This window comes from Etheostoma cragini, chromosome 2 (genome assembly GCF_013103735.1).
Source record: "Etheostoma cragini isolate CJK2018 chromosome 2, CSU_Ecrag_1.0, whole genome shotgun sequence".
NCBI lineage: Eukaryota > Metazoa > Chordata > Actinopteri > Perciformes > Percidae > Etheostoma > Etheostoma cragini.
The window spans coordinates 28743069-28744426 of NC_048408.1; the positions used below are offsets into that span (position 1 = coordinate 28743069).

The 1358-nt window shown below is 41.5% G+C and overlaps 1 protein-coding gene across 2 annotated transcripts in view; it reads left to right on the plus strand.

The window, feature by feature from the left end:
- Window positions 1-1358, plus strand: part of lcor (ligand dependent nuclear receptor corepressor) — a 76884-nt gene that overhangs the window by 43885 nt on the left and 31641 nt on the right. The window lies entirely within an intron of this gene.

Consider the following 1358-nt stretch of genomic DNA (forward strand, 5'->3'; position numbering starts at 1 on the left):
CACACACACACAAAACCCCTGAAAAATGTCCATCTGAAAATCCGCAGTAATTAAATGTTTATACCATTTGTAGAAATGGGCATGGTTGGGAGTTGGCAGGGATGTTGTGATATTGTAATATTGCAGTTTATTACATATTAACCACCAAATGTATCTGGCAGGTGAAACAACAAGCTGCATCCTTCCTCCTCAGTGTGTGTTCATGTCAATATTGTGCTGACTGAGACGTGACAACAGAATGATTGTATTACTGCAGCATGTGTTTAACCTGGACACAAGCTCCCAGCTGAAGCTCCTCTTGTTTGGAAACAGGAATAAACTCGTTATTGATAAGATAAGCATTTTGACTGGGGGGGGGGGGGCAATTTCTAACAAAGTATTTCCCATCCTTGTTTTAATTCCAAGCCCCGTCACGCCTTGATGTTACACAGCCTCTCTACCCTCAAACGGGAGCCCCGTGCCCTAAGATCTTAGTATTAGGTCCATCAGGCACAAGCCCTTAGATATGTGTGTGTGTGTGTGTGTGTGTGTGTGTGTCTGTGTGTTTGAAAGGCCCCCTCCTCACTGCCAAAGGTCCATTATTTTAAAAATCTGAAAATGTGTGTGTGTGTGTGGGCATGTGTGTGTGGGTGCGTGTATGTGAGGACTAAAAAAGGTGGTACATGATTTTGTTTTTATAAATTAGTGCATAAAAAGTCACCAAAATGAAGTATTTAAACCTCATATTTTAAATGCAAAATTTGTGGAAAAACTGCCACATGATCGGATTTTCTCAAAAATCTCTTTTCACCTCATATTTGACTTTCTGAATTTGTTCCAACATCCCTGATTCCTGCACTGTTCGTCTCTTTTAGTCAGTCGGTTTACCTTTAACTCCGACAGGCTGGAGAATGGAGCTAACACATTGAAAAGCAGTGGCCTGTCCTACTCTTTTTTTCCCAAAGTCAGGAAGTCAGTCACATAAAACCTATAATAAAAAAAAACTACAGTCCTTGAATCTTCCACTCTGGTGCTGCCGGAGCTGTGCTGCTGTCAGAGGTTAACCGTGATGATTTTTGAATTTAATTTGAACTAAGAAATGAATTTCTATACGCAGAATGTGGCTTATTAAGCTTTATTCCTGCAGTGTTAAGTATGTGGCCTGATAAGTGGCTGCACTTGAACTATGTATATGTGTATGTGTACTCTGGTAACCTTTCCTTTCTATGCTAAAAAAATGACACACACACACAGACACACACACACACACAGACACACACACTCACACACACACATACACACACGTGTCTTTGTCTCCTTCTCTCCGCGTCCTCCATTTCCATTTATTGGAGGAGGAGGTGGAGGAGGTGGAGGAGGTG